This window comes from Pelodiscus sinensis, chromosome 15 (assembly GCF_052426305.1).
Source record: "Pelodiscus sinensis isolate ZL-2025 chromosome 15, ASM5242630v1, whole genome shotgun sequence".
In the NCBI taxonomy this organism is placed as follows: domain Eukaryota; kingdom Metazoa; phylum Chordata; order Testudines; family Trionychidae; genus Pelodiscus; species Pelodiscus sinensis.
Genome location: NC_143066.1, coordinates 3,950,318 through 3,964,607, shown reverse-complemented (window position 1 = coordinate 3,964,607; position 14,290 = coordinate 3,950,318). Strand labels below are relative to the sequence as shown.

Here is a 14,290-nt window from a genome sequence, read left to right as displayed (position 1 = left end):
ACATTGTTCTTTCTGTACTAGTGAGACTAGCTTATACTTAAAGCTTCTGGTGAGTAGCTATTTTGGGTACTAGAGAGCCTAAACTTAATCTGTCTACCTCCAGCAAAATCAAGGTTTATAATGGAATCCCTGACAGCCCATTAACTATGTCACAAGACTATAATTAAGAGCCAAGGAATGGTGCTGCTCTCTCTCCTGCATCCCCTCAGAAGTTAAAACGTAACATTGCCTTGCAGGGTGCAGGCCCCGTGGTGGCTTGCAATCTGTCATGGTTCGCACCATCTTCAATGCAAAATGTGGCCTAAGGGCTTGACAGACGCCATCTAATTCAGCTCCTGGAACATTGCATTTTCACCAGGATGGGTCTGGCGGCTGTAGCACTCGGCCCTTGCAGTTTAATCTACAGGCAGGAGTCTGAGAGAGTCAGGCGCTTGTTAACCTTTGGGGGGGGGAGAGATTGAATTCAGAGTTGGGAGGATCCGTCCAGCTCAACTCCTGACAGTGCTGAATTCTCAGCAGGCATAGTCTTTATTGGAGATGCGGCAGAGTCCATGCAATAACTGCGGAAGATGACTTGGAGAGGGCAGCGTAGCTGTGAGATCTGGACGCATAGTGGCAGTTTAAGGGGCTTGAGACAAGGCTTGATGTGCGTGCTAGCATTCATATGTTAAGGGCCTGCTCTTGGGAGGTACTGGGTACCTGCAAAAAGGGCTCAGCACCCAGCTTTATGTGAGAGCTGTGTTATTGAGAACTGTGTACTTTGCGCCCAGTCTTGGCTGACAAGAAAGAAATGAAGCATGCAGCAGGACTTATTGTTGATATCATTTCAGTAGGTGTGTCTAGGTTCTGAAAAATATAATTAAAACCTTTTATTTAATAAGGAAGGTCAGATCAGTTGGAAGCCAGTAATGCAGGGAAAGAACTAGTGACTCAATAACTTGGCTTGATTTTTACATCCTAACCATGACAGTAGCTCTATGAAAGGAATCAGTATGTTAGGAATGGTTCACTAGGGGCTAGGCCTCCTGCATCCAAACAGTGAACCCCAGAAAATTCCACAGCTCAAAACTCAAAAGAGTTCTGGTAGCTTTAACAGTTCTCCTTGCTGCGCTCCGTGGGTGCTTGCGCCCTTTTTTTATGTAGCTAATGTGACTGCTCTGTTTTGAATCTTGCTCAATGCTAATGCATTTTTTTCATATTTCCACTACTTATTGGCTCATCTTGCTAAATTGTATAATGGGGTGGGACAGGTTTGCAATGTGAGTGAATTTAACACCGATGGAAAAGCTTGGCAGTCCTGGCTATCGGCTTTCCCTGGCTCTGGAAGAGCTAGAGTGCACCCACAAAACCCTGCCAACATGCCACAACTGTGGTGAGGCAGGGACCATCTTAGCTGTAAAGAAAGTTAAGCAGCCATGTGCGTTCAGGGCTTGGCCTCTTGGCTGAAATGTCAGCTAAGGTATTAATTTTACATGTTTGTGGTGGTAGTGCTTGTCCACTAAGAACTGGCCTGAGGTCACTTATTGCTCCAAACATACCCCTTGAAGAGCAAGCCAGTTTGGTCAGTACTGGTCAAGATTAAACCAGTGATCTGTAGGTGAAAGGCTGCCGCTTCCCTTACCAGCCTCTCTCACCATCCAGTTTTGTCTGTCATAAGCTTGGGGCACGTTTCTCATGCTGTCCAAACCCCGTCCCAGGGGCTCTTGTGCAAAGCCTACAGACTTCTGTACACATCCTCTTTTTCCCTGCAAACAGATGTTCACGTTGTACCATCGTTTCTCACGTTAATTGTCCAGGAAACAGAGCTTACCATGGGTGAGAAAAGGGAATATGCTTTGAGCTGGCCTTGTGGTTAGTGCAGCAGCTCATTTCTCAAGCGTGATTTCCCCTCGCCATGCTGGGTCCTGGGGTAAGATGGCTGGGCCCATGTACTGAACCTGGGGGGTGGCCTCCAGGGTAACTGCTGGCCCCAAACAAGCAACAATGGGGAGTTGTGAAGGGAATTCCACATCCTTTGCCAAGGATGGCTGCTGTGTGCAGGGCTCTAAGGTGGGCTGGGGAAACTTTGGAGAGTAGGTGGGGGAAGGTGGACATGCAGATATTGAGAGTCACCCCAGGAGAGAGTCAAATGCTGCCCAGCTAACTAGCACAGTGCCCACAGACAGCAGCATGTTTCTATTGGTGATGCACACCCACACATGCCTCAGTGCACATAACAAAACTTATTCCACACACAGATGGAAAAATGAGAGGGATCACTGCCAAGGGCCAGAGCTTTCTGTGCAGCTGAGCTTTGGCTTACCCTTCTATTTGTCCTTACCTGATCTGATTTAGCAAAGGCGTGCCCCAAGAGAGTTCTTGGCAGCCTCTAGGTGTGACTTGAGACAGGGCCCAGGTGAGCAGTGGGTCTGCTTTCGTTGCAGTGGACTATGCAGTCCATAACAGTGGCTGAGAGCCTCAGCAGCTGCAATTCCTGCTTATACGCAGCTGCTCAGTGGGCCTTTGAGATGTCGAATGCCTCTTTCCTGAAAGCACGGCTAGCGTAAGGCCTTCTCAGCCTTTCCTGGTCCCTGCAAGCAGAGTCCAAAGCTCACTGCCGGCTAAAGCTCTGTGGCTGGGAACCTCTTATCACATGTGACAAGCTGGATTCTGATTGACTGTTTCTTGTTTCCAGTGCCTAGAAGAGGCCCCCCCACCTCCACCCTGCGTGTGTTCGTGTGCGGTGACACAGCTGCCCCCTAGAGGCTGCTCTGGGAAATGCCCCAGTTGCATCCCTTGGCTATTGAGAGCTCTCCAGCATCTGGGCAAGTGGCTGCAGGAGGTGCACAGCCTCCAGCCAGGGTGTGAGAGGCATCTGCTCAGATGAACAAGCATCTTCCCCCGGCAGGAAGGCCTGTCATTCAGACAGTGCTGTGTCACCGCTCAGCCCTCGCCCTGCCAGCCATGCCGCTCCCGTGCCTGCACTTCCCAGATCTGGTCCAGCCTGTTCCTTCGGCTGCGACCTGCTCTGCGCTGTGCTGCGGCACAGCCCGATGAGTCTTGTGAACGTCTCTCTGGCGCGCTGGGCAGCGGGTGCAAGCGGCAGTGCTGCCCGGGGAGCAGCATCCCCCAGACACAGGCTGTGTCTCAGCGCTGGCGAGGACCTGCTGGTAGCCCGCTTCCTTGGTGGCTGTGCGCATCCCATCAAAGGTCCCCCTCCCCGCCCGCTGCTAGCCCCCTAGGAACCGCACGTTCTCCCTCCCTGACCTACCCTTCCCTAAGCACAGGGTGTGGACCGGAGCTTTCCTTTCCTACCACGTCAGGGCACAGCCCAGGAGGTTGAGCAGGTTTCAGGAGAGCAGAGTCTGCTAGACAGAGTAGCCCTGAGTTGGGCTGCAGTACCGAGAGGAGCAGCGTTTCCACGTGCGCCCCAAAGCCCCACCCAGAATTGCGTTCATTCAGAGGAGTGCGGGAGTGAGCTCCCCAGCAGGGTCTGAGTTATAGAACCGCCCAAGGTGCTGTGGGAGGGGGGAGGGGGAGACCCAAATAACCTTAGGTCAGATTCTGATCTTCCACAGTCTAGCCGACTGCTCAAACGCTTATGAGGTGTAATCATGTAAATGAGATGTCCTTGCCCCGCGCGGGGGGGGGGGGGGGGGCTGGGGCTGTTTCTGATGCCGCGTTTCTCTGTGCAGGCTTCCCGTTTCGGTAATTTTCTAGAAAAACTCAGCTACATGAGTCAAAGGGATTTGAAATGTGAGTTTCCCTCTTTTCACCCTGTGCTGCTGTTTCCACTCCTAGTGGTGCATCCTATGTAGAATCTGCTCATCCTTGCAGACAAGGGCATGTACACCTGGCCAGAGCCGAGGAACAAAGCGAAGCAGGATTGTGGACTGGCAGTTACTGAACTGATCGGCCTCAGCACAAGCTGGCCTAGGTGCAAGATGTAGGTCAGTGTTACTCGACTGTCCTTGCTCGGGGTGAGAGGGCAGGCAAGGAGCAGCGCAATAAAGAATAAATGAATGTGCAGAGCATTTCACTAGGATACGCTGGGTTCCCCCAATCCTTACTGACACCTTCTCCCCATTCACTCTTCCAAGAGAGTCTCCTCATTTCATTGGCAATAATCCATTTTGGTTGTTTCTAGAGCAGATCGTCTCTTCTGACCAAACGCTCCCTTTATCACATGCTCCGGTCTACCTCCATGGAGTTCCCGCTCTTGGAACTGCCCTCTTGACTAAGGCTCATGGGCTTCCACCCTCTGCTTCCAACCCACCTTTGAAATGTCCCCGCAATCCCTAATCAAACACCGCCTGCCCTTGCGTACCCCGGGGTCTTTCCACCTTTGCCATCGCTCGGCGCGTTTGCTGCGTGTTTCCATGGTCTGTGCAGCAGTCTGCAAGTTACCTCGTAGGCCCCTCGCGAAAAGACTCGTCCTTGTGGCAGTTGGTGCAGGCCGGCGTGGAGAGGAGGGAAAGCTTGTCTTTGGGAAGAACAGAGGAGCGTCCTGCTGAGCTTCTGACATCCACAAGCCAGAGGCAGCAACTGCCTCCTCCAGTTGCATGTCTTTCCTCTCCCCCTTCCCCTCCCCCCCCCCAAATGGGTCTTCTGGGGGCAGAGTCCTGCAGTGACTGGGAGCGCTGCCCTGCCACTGTTTGCCTTGAGAAATACTAGCAGACGTGACACTGTTTGCTGCCTGGACTGCTAAGTCCTTCAGGAGAAGGCCTCTGTCTCCTTTCCTTGCAGTCCGTCTGACCTTCCCCCTTTGCACTGCACAGGGAGCATCTGACTTACACCCAGCGTTTACTAATGTCTTGGAAAGGGGCAGTCGAGGGTCGTTCTTCACAAGGTTGGTCACTGTGATGCATCAGGGATCCCGAGGGGCGGTGGGGAAGGAACAGCTATCCTGACACGGGTTCTCTGCTCCCTCTCCATCTTTCCCCCGGCTGTGTGCAGTTGGGTGTCTTTTGTGGTATCTCGACAGAACAGTATTTTCGTGATGGTTGTAGAAATCCGTTTGGGCTGACCACCAACAGGCACTGCACATCAGTAGACATGACTTCATTCTCTGGCATGAATTGTGTTCATGGGAACAGTCTTTCGTGCTGAGGTTTCCACATTCTGGTGAGGGATGGATTGGGACAAAATCTTGCAAATGAAGCCATGCCATGAAGTTCCCCCTGTGGTTGCACAATTAATAGGCAGGGAACTCTTCAGTGTGGCTGCATTGGCCAAGCTGCTAGAAATCTCCTCCTTGTAATCACTTGAAATATAGTGCCCATGGAGAGTGATTATTACGGGAATCCCTTCTGCCTGCTAGCACTCAGTCCAGGCCCTCTCAGGGAGAGTTTATCTCCACTACAGCAAGAGGACATGGCTCTAATCTAATCCAACAGGCACTGAACCCTACAACTTCCAGCCAGCAATTCTGGTTTTCCTTTGTCTCCTTTTTTAGTTCTTTTTGTGAGCACACGCTCCTCAGATTCTCCCTTGTGTTCTCTTCTGTTTGAGGTGAGCCAGGCGGGGCTTCCATCCTGGGGTACAGGCAGGCCTGTTCCCACTGGGGTACAGGCAGGCCCTGGACACCTATGATCCGGAATATCTTCAGCTCGCAGGGAGGGCTTTTTGGGGTGCTCAGCATCTTTGGCTGGGCTGCGGTCTCTCTTTCGAAGGGGTTGGTTGAAAGGAAGCTATAGAGTTATGGAACAGATGCATAATGCAGAGCAGAAGGGAAGAGCTCTTCAAATGCTCTGGAAACTGTTAACCCAGTGATCTCAGCTGTTTACAACACACCTCCTTTTATCTGCCTCCTGCATCGTATGAGGGATTTATAGTTTGTAACGCTGAAGTGAGAGGGGTATATTTAATAACTAGAAGAAAAATGGTGCTTGTTTTGCTGCCTTGCTCTTATGATCACCTTGTTAAGCAAGCAGAGCCTGTTTCAAACTGCTAAACCCTGTCACAACACAGCATTGCCTGCTGCTTTGTGGAAAGACGGCAAGCTCAGGACAGAAGTTGCATGCATTTGGCCATGGCAGATCTTTGTCCTGCCTCCCAGTGAGGGTTACTGAGCACTGCCTGACACTTTCCTCGAGTTCTGCCCTTTACGGAGGGACGGGAAAGACATCTTCCTGTAACATCTGTGATTGTACTTGCAGCTGCCCCGCAGCAAGCTGTAAGTACCTTTGTGGGGGAGCAGTAAGTCTGGCTCCCAGGCTTCCCTCAGCTCTCGTCTGCATTTCCTTCCTTCCCTTGATAAGTCTCTCTCTCCTACCTCCCCTGCCTTCCCAAACATATTTCTCCAGAAACTTTCTGCATCTTACCTGTTTCCTTAGCAGCAACATTACGTCACTAGTCTATTTCAGGCTTTGGGTGAGTAGGAAGAAGCTGTCTGGAGTTGGAAAGCATTGGCACGGTGTCCCTTCCACTTCCTGTAGATATTCTGTGCACTGACAGAGACGGGATAACATGGGATTTTACATCCCTCGCCTGAAGTCTGGTGATGTGCGTTGGGGGCAAAATCCTGTCTGGGGGAAGTTTTTCTTTTTTGCAAATCTCATTCCCTCCCCTGTTAACGATTAAAAGAGACTGTTAAACATACCGGACTCCTAAAAACCTCATTGCTTGTTTACCCTTCTAAACCAGCCTCGACTGCCATGTCTCATATTTTGGTATTAAACGTGTACCCTTGTTGTTAATGTTGGGAGCTGATGTTCCCATTAAGGTGTATCAGGAAATTATTTGTTACCCTACAATGTGATGTGGAGATCTCAACATAAGACATGGTATTTATTGCTATAGGGTTTTAAGATTAACACAATGTAGTTGCTGTTAGGCTGTGTAGAGAGGGAGGCACACTAGAAGAAGAGTTACAGGTGCATTGAACAAATGACAGTATGTAAGTGAAAGGCAGCAATGCAGGTCTGGGGTCATGCTTAGTTACTGGGTTAAACCCTTCAGATATCTGTGTGTTCCTAAAGGGACCTCAGCTGAGTCCAGTGTAAGAGTTAAATAGTTCCAGGTTCTACACTAGCCCTTAAATCACCTGCCAGCACTTGTGGTTTTACATTCCCACTTTACTCTCTTTTAGAGCAGGGCTGGGGAACCTTCTTTTGGCTCAGGGGCTGCTGATCCACATAAAAAGCGATTGGAGGCCACACACAAGTGAGAAGCAAAATAACCCACCCACTGACGTGGCCCCCAACTGAGGAGAAAGGCACTCCCCACATTCCCCTCATACCAGAGCATAGAGGGGCCCAGCCTACTAGATTTTGTATGCTCCAGCCCCATGGGAGACTGCGGGGGAGAGGGGACTGGAGCACCAGCACGGGCTCCCCAGTGCTGCAGGGGAGTCCCTGAGCCTCGAGGGTCAGATCCAGGCAAGGCGGGGACCGCATCTGGGCCTGAGGTTTCCCACCCCTGTTTTAAAGTGATTGTTTTCCCCTTTCTGCTGGAAAGATGGACACACAGGAAAAGCTATGAAGTTTTGATTTACAGAAGGGTCCAGAGACTCCAGTTGGGATCAGGACCCCTTTTGTTGTAGATAACCTACTAACAGACACATGCAGTCTGCACCCCAAGGAGCTTGGGGAAACTGACTAACTACAAAGACTTATTTCACAGCAGTGCACTTGATTTCCTCGCTTTCCAGTTTGTTTCATCTTAGGTTGTGTTTCCACTGCCCCAAAGGTTGGGTTTTTTGACAGAACTAATGTTTATTAGTTACCTTGCTGGAAAATCCAGTGGAAACAATGCGCAGGTAGGTTTTACTATGATGTAGCTGAGTGAGGTCAGGACTTCCCCACTGCCATATGCAGATGATCTTGAATAGCTTCATCGTGGTAAAAACTAGAGCTTTGTTCCCACAAGGATTTTACAGTGCGATAGCTAACATCTTCCTGTGAAAGGCGGTGAAGCCGTAGCCTCTGGCCTCCTAGGTGTTCTTTTAACGCTAGGTTAAAAACTCCATAGCACGATTGTAAAATGGACAGTGTCCTTTGAAACCTTAACCCTGGCACCATCCAGGCGTATCGCCAAACAAATGTTTTCTCAAACGAGGGAAGTAGTTCAGTGATTGTAAGTCCAAGGCTCTTTCTCTCTGCCTGCCCCTTAATTCTCTCTCTCCCTTGGCACTACTGCATCCTTTAAAGAGACCTGATACTTTCCACCAAAGACTGAGCTAGAGCTGTGCACTGACTGTACGTCAGAGGAGGGCTCATGGGAGTCCTAATTAGCTATATAGCCTCTGCTGGCTAATTGGGAGTCCTAATTAGCTATATAGCCTCTGAGTAGCTTGCCCAGACTTGGTTTCCAAGCTGCTCAGACCTAAAGCAATATTGCTGGAACCTAGCCGCATTCGTGCAGGAGAGTAAAAAGGCACATACTTTACTAACAGTTGCAGCCCCTCGTGCAGGGAGAAGGATGGATTTTCAAGCATGCAGCCACATGCTGGGAGGGTCAAATGCCTTGAAGTGCTGGGTGCGGGATTGTACCCACGACAGCAATTGGAAATGCACGCTGAGGTGTGACACATCAGCACTCACACCCATCGCATAAGCCAAGCCGAGAGGTCACAGCCGTTTTCAAGGGTGGGAGCCACTTGAAGATGCTATAAGGAGAACTGTAGCCCAGAGTAGGGGTCCCGACCTCCTCCTGTAATTCATTCTGAACACCCTGGTCTCTCCATACTTACGATTGGACCATTGTAAACCTGTTGTTTTTGACACACTTAACTTTTCCAGAGCTAACCACTTTGCCTGAAATTCCCCAGATGGGAGTCAATGCTGCAACATTTTTGCTTCGTTTGGGGCCAGTTGGGTGAAGCATTTTGGAGCGATGATGTCCAAACATTGGGCTGTTAACACCAGGAAAGCACTCAAGTAGTGACACTAGACTCTGATTTTTCAAATGGCTCAGCTTAGAAATGCTGAATTTGTTTTAAACAGCTGGCTTTGTGATAGGGATGTAAAAAGTCAGTTAAATAGTGGTCACCAAATGAAATTAATAGGCAGCAGGTTTAAAACAAACAAAAGGAAATTTTTCTTCACTCAGCATAGTCAACTTGTGGAACTCCTTGCCAGAGGATGCGGTGAAGGCCAGGACTTTAACAGGGTTCAAAAAAAAAGAGCTAGCTAGATTCATGGAGGTTAGGTCCAACAATGGCTATTAGCCAGGATGGGTAGGAATGGTGTCACTAGCCTCTGTTTCTCTGGAGGCGGGGGACAGGGGAGGGATCACGTGAGGATTCCCTGTTGTGATACCTCCCTCTGGGGCATCTGGCATTGGCCACTGTCGGCAGACAGGTCACTGGGCTAGATGGGCCTTTGGTCTGACCCAGCCTGGCCGTTCTTAGGTAAATAGGTAACTGTGTAAGTGCTGAAAACCTCATCGGTTACACATGCGAAGGGCTCTGCAGTATTCAGCTAAGCTATATACTGCAGAGCCCGCAGTGAAGGGTTGGCAGGGGCTGCTGGCTCCGCTCCCTGTCGCATCAAAACCTCTTCCCCAGGAGTGGAGCTGCCAAGAGCGTCCTGGGGATGCTTTGCACCCTGCCAGCCCCACTCCCAGGGAGCCAGTGTGTAACCTGCGTTTTGGGGTGGGGGGCCAGGCGGGTTCCTCTGGCCAGGCAGCTGCTCCAGCCCCTGCGGTTAACTGGAACCGGTGAGCATTACCCTTGTAGGGTGTTACTTACTGGTTAACCATTCACATCCTTGCTCTGAGAGTAGTGCCTGTGAGAATTGTGCGTACGTGGAGTCGTTAGTGACTTCACTGACGTATGGCCGCGCTGTTCGTAAGTGTGGATTTCATTCGTAACTCGGGTTCCGGCTATATAGGAGGTTGGTCGTAAATACCAACAGTCGTAAATCGATGCGTTCGTAACTTGGGGACCGGCTGTATTAGAAACTCTGTTCACGTCCATCTAGGACACTGCAGCGTTCTGGTGTTGGCTAGCTGCTCTGTTTGTACTCTAGGACACATGCGTGAGCTATGTTGCCTAAGCTAGGTATTGATGCCACACACGGGTTTTGAAACAAACCTCTCTGAATTCTGAATGGTGCCTGCACTCTGTACCTCCAAAGTACTGCATGCTGGCCAGCAATAAGGGTGTTTCTCTGTTTCAAAAAACACAGACATTTCTCTCTAACACCAGGCCTTGGAACATAGCTTTCCCCAAACACACTCTTTGTGTTCTCCAGAAATTATTTTGACCACTCTGAATATTTGTGTCTGAACAGATCTTTCATTGCATCTGTTTTATAATCTAACAATGCAGGCTGTTGCAATGGCCTCTGATTTCCCTCATAGTCTCTGTTACCAAGTGGCAGGTGCATCGTTTTATGGCTGAGTGGTAAATTGCGAAGAAACTTTTGTCTTTGTTGCTTCGGCGCATAAAATCAGTCTCAATTTTTCTGTTAAAGACCAAATCCGTTTAACATTCCCAATTTTCTACTGTTGTGACTGTTTCTCCGGCTTCCTGCATGTTCAGTGAAATTGTTTGGAGCTTTAGGAACAGATTGGCTTTGGCTCGGAACATAATTTTCAGATGCAGTTGCCATCCTCAAATGAGGCCTAGAACAAAGTTCTACTGTGAATGGAAACTGTAGCTAGCTGCTTGAATTTTATTGTAGAGAGAGAAGCTGAAGAATGAAGTAGCCTACAAACCTGGACTCTTGACAGGGATCAGAACATGCATTCTGCTGCTGTCCATGTACAAAATGCAATTTGCAATTCAGCGCTCACTTGTGTTGTGTAGTACCTGGGAACCCCCACCCTGAGCCACAACCGCATTGTGCTTGAACAAAGACACTGGCCCCAATGTTTGCATTTTAAGTGTAAGATGTTGGATACAGAGAGGAAGAGAGTTCAGAGATGTTGTTGTTGTTGTTGTTGTTTGTTGTTTAAAATCTTTCATAACTATAATAACTCCAAGTCAACAAGTTATCCCTCGTTTCTGGGATCTTCTGATGGCAGTTTGTTCAGGGGACCCCAGTTTTCTGGACCCAAGCCCATTTTCTGCAGTGCTATCTAAGCTCCTTACCGTTTAGATGGAGGCAGCTGATATGAGGCTTCCCAAACACATGAATGCTGCTCGACCACTTCTAGCGATCAATTCGTAGACTCAAAGGAGGAAGTTGTCTCCCCTCAGGGCCACACATAGTAACAAAGAACTTAAGAATGAAGAATTAAGACCCTGCTCCTTGCAGCTGCAACCCATCATGATCTGCAGCAAGAACTGATCTTGCATTTGATGTTACTCTGGTAGGCAGGAAGTGCCACAGGATTTAGACCAAATGTCTGCAAAATACACCAGGCAAGAGACAGAATCCAACATGCCGCACTGAGGGGGCATAATTTCTATAGCCCCTGTGGTTCTTCCAGAGTGCTTGGTGTAGACTGAGACCTTTCCTTGGTGCTGTCAAATTAAACAGGCTTCGTGAACTCTTTCCGTTGGGGTGACATATTAGTAAATAGTTTCCAGTCCTGATCCTACTGCTTACTTCAGTCCTAGCACTTTATGCATTACCTGGGATTATTCTCCTATAGTACAGTTCTCCGGTAGAATATTGTTTAAAAGAGAAAATATAACCTTGGATGTATTGCTATTGACCGTAGAAAGCCTGGCATAAGTTGACTGGTGGTGGTGGTGAACCTGTTTAAAAGCATCTCCCACTTGGTCCAATCAAAGATACTGCCAATCTTCTTTGGGACCAAGAGGCAAGCTTTGGAACCAAAACAGCTCTCCTTCCTCACCTACCTTGTGTCTCTGATATCCTGGGATAGACCTGGCTGCAGCCACACTGTATTTAAAAGACCCAGACATGTGAAGAACCCTTCATTGCCAAGTAAGAGTATTGCTACACCTACTAAATAAGACAGAGTACACAACTGGCTGAATATGAGCATGATTCTGCTATAATAAAGCTTGACTGGCACTCTTTGCATCCATTGGCTTTATAATGCTGGGCTGAAAAATTTAATTCCTCACCACTGATAAATCTAGGTTCAGATGTCTTCAGTGTTTATCCAGGATTTTAACAGTAAAGCCTTTTTTTTTTTTTAAGCTCACCATGGTACAGGGCTACTCAACACGTGGCCCTTTTTTTTGCGGCCCGCAGTGCGGTTTGGCTTTACGGTGCAGTTTGGGTTGGTACGTGTTTTAGTAGTTAAATTCCTGGACTGTTGTGAAGCCAAAACAAAAAAGTAGTCAATATAATAGTCTTCTGTTGAGATGCGTTTTAGTAGTTAAATTCCTGGACTGTCATTGCTCATTGAAAGTGCTGTCATATGGATGGAAATCTGGTAAATATTGCATTTGATTAATATCAGCAGAACTGACTTAAATGGGGCCTGTGTGTTGTGTAGTCTTGCCTTCATCTTTGGAAAAACTTCAACAACAAATAGACTAGTAGCACTTTAAAGACTAACAAAACATGTAGATGGTATCATGAGCTTTCGTGGGACAACCCACTTCTACAGACTAACTCAGCTACCCCTCTGAAGCTCTTAATCTTTGTATTCATGCCTGTCAGTGTGAAAATATATTTGCACATATATGCAACCACACTTAAGTTGCGGCCCGCGGCATGTGCTGGGAGTATCATTGTGGCCCCTGGGGCTTCCGAAGTTTAGTGGCCCTGCCACAGTGTTTACCTATTCATAATGCATTTTTCAGGAAGACTCTCTTAGGGCCACTCAGTGTTTATGATCTATAGATGGAGAGTAGCTCCTCAAAGTGAACTGTTTTCTTTTGCAGTGCATTTAAGCCATAGCAGTCTTTTTCCTAAATAATAGCACTGCTCTTACATTACCAGGGACCCTAACTACCTGCATTCTCTGTGCACATGGGCAATAGCCGTATCACTCCCGTCCACTGGTTTTGTAGCAATATGTGAAAGTTGTGACTGTGTAACTGGCTCTGATTGCAGATCCTAGTGTAAAAGTGATACAGCCAGGCTACACCGAATCAGTGTGTAAGAGTGAAGGGGGCCATATGGCCAGCTGACCGTTTGGCTAGAAATAGAATGACAAACTGAGTGTTCATGTTAGCGTGTGCAAACACACAGGAAACCATTCGGCGCGCCGTCTCACAGCCCCGCCTGATAACTGTCCATCACTCACCTGCACGTGAAGACAGGAAGGGAACAGTTAGGGATGGGAGGTCGGTCAGAATGTTGAGCGTTCACTCCAGTCTCCTGATCGTTTAGGTTTCATCTTGTGTTTTGTAGGCTCTAATGCAGGGGTGGGGAACCTGAGGCCCGCGCTGGCACTCCAGCCGCTCCCCTGTCCCTCCCAGGGCTGGAGCACAGCAAATCTACTAGCCTGGCCTCTCCTTCCCCTCTCGCCCCAGGCTCTGGTGTGCGAGGGGAATGTGAGGAGGAGGGTCTTTCTCCTCATTCAGGGGCTTCTCACTTGTGTGCAGCCCCCAACTGACATTTTTCTGTGGGTGAGTGGCCCCCGACCCAAAAAGGGTTCACCAGCTCTGCTCTACTGCATCAGTTTTACTTCAGAGCGAGTCTAACCGTGGACCTGTCTGGCTACAGCTGTAAACAAGCAAACAAAGCTCAGATTAAAACATACAGACCAGGAAAATGGGCCCTGTTTTATGCAAGGGAGTGCCTGTTGAAATGGTTCCTCTGTGTGAGAATTTAAATGCGGAGGAAGGGTAGATGAATGGCCGTTTCTAGAATCTGACTTCGTGCTTTATTTTATAGTCCCTGAGGGCTATGGCACCACGGTGTCTGTATCGGAGCAAAGGAAGACTTGACAAAAACAGTGCAGAAAAATAATTACAAGGAACTTTCAAGCCTCCATGGACCTCTGGTGGAGAAGGTAGTGAATCTTTCCTGCTGCCAATGCAGAAAGTCCCTCTAACAGACATCGCTTCCTGTTGATCACTGCATGCCTGTCTCAGACTCCATGGGGAACAGCCATCTTTTCAAAACAGCCCCGTTACAGCTTCCACTTCCTTGTGGAATACAGTCATTATGCAGGAAAATGGGTCCCAGGTGGCTTCTGCCTGCTGTAGAATCTCAAAGTAAAGGATTTGTGGGGAATATGGTGATTCCACATAGACAGCATAGAAAATATTAATTGCTTTTAGCTTTGTTGCCTGTATAATCTTGCACCCTTCCTCATACCTATTGGAGCATCTTTAACACAGGACACACAGAGAAGTTGGGGGCAGGACTGTTGCGTGTGGTTCAGCCAGCATCCTTTGTCATAGGCCATCTCTGCCGTGAGCTACTACCACCAGCTGCTTTCGTGATCTCGTAGGAGAAGCTTTGTTGAAAATTGAGACCTACAAGTGGAA

General features: G+C 48.7%; 1 protein-coding gene across 1 annotated transcript in view; it reads left to right on the top strand.

Annotated features, from left to right (window-relative positions):
- Positions 1-14,290, top strand: part of RAB40C (RAB40C, member RAS oncogene family) — a 49,734-nt gene that overhangs the window by 1,638 nt on the left and 33,806 nt on the right. The gene's annotated exons all lie outside the window — the stretch shown is intronic.